Raw genomic sequence first — 1,082 nt, 5'->3', positions numbered from 1 at the left:
GGCCCTCCCTGGTGGCGCAGCGGGTTAAAGCGCAGCACTGAGAAGCTAAAGCCACTTCCGCATGAGTTCGATCCCCGCCTGCCCCAGAGGTGACCGCATGGCCCGGCAGACCTCTCCTGACCGGCCCACTGTTCCCCTCAAGCTGTGTACTTGGTCAAGCTGCCTGTGCTGCTCCCCACTCTGTCTCTGGTGAATCCTCTCACCGCCCCTGCACCTCTGGCTTGTACCTCGGTTCTGTATGCATAAATAAATAAATCTTAAAAAAAATGAGAGAGAGACCGATGACGGGGCAATTTAAAATGCGTTCAGAGCAGTCCGTCTCAGCTGACTGCCACTTCATCTCGGACACTCACTGTGAGTGGCCCCTCCCGGTCTCAGTTCTGTTACTGGAGGTGGGGTCAGAGGGCCCCCCCTGCCCTGAAGCCTTGTGCTGGGATCTCGCTCCCTGGTGGGTTTCCTGCCCTCCACGTGCACGAGAACAGCTGGCAGATGTCTCCTGAGGGCATGCGCACAGGTCTGGGCTCTGAGCTGGGGCTGTAAGGGGGCCAAACTGGGCCCCCCTCAGCCCCTGCGCCCCCCCACCCCCTAGTCAGCAAGCACCAGAGGAAAGGCCTGAAGGTAAGAAGTCTCCAATCTGATGGGGCGAATCTCAACCGGCGCATTCAGACTGTGCGTGGAGGCAATGTCTAACTGTTTTGTGTCCTATGGGGCACCCAGCCAGGCAAGAACGGCGACCCTCGGCAGAGCCCCTCTACATAAAATATAAACAAAAGGTCACCCAAAGAGACGCCTGGGCTCCTGGCAACCCAGGGAGGCGCGGAGGGGCCTGGAAGCTTCTTGGCCTTGCGTTTATCTTCCCACAGCAGCCGGAAACAGCGGGCCGCTTCCCTGCCTCCTTCCCCCAGACTGCAGCAGCCCAAGGTCCCATACCGGACGGAATCCCAGAGGCCCTTAAAAACTCCCCAGACCAGGGCCCTCGCTGGTGGCGCAGCGGGTTAAAGCGCAGCACTAAGAAGCTAAAGCCACTTCCGCATGAGTTCGATCCCCGCCTGCCCCGGAGGTGACCACATGGCGTGGCAGAC

This window comes from Condylura cristata, unplaced genomic scaffold, assembly GCF_000260355.1.
Source record: "Condylura cristata isolate star-nosed mole 26May11 unplaced genomic scaffold, ConCri1.0 scaffold00012, whole genome shotgun sequence".
Taxonomy (NCBI): domain Eukaryota; kingdom Metazoa; phylum Chordata; class Mammalia; order Eulipotyphla; family Talpidae; genus Condylura; species Condylura cristata.
Note: the sequence above shows the minus strand (reverse complement) of the source record.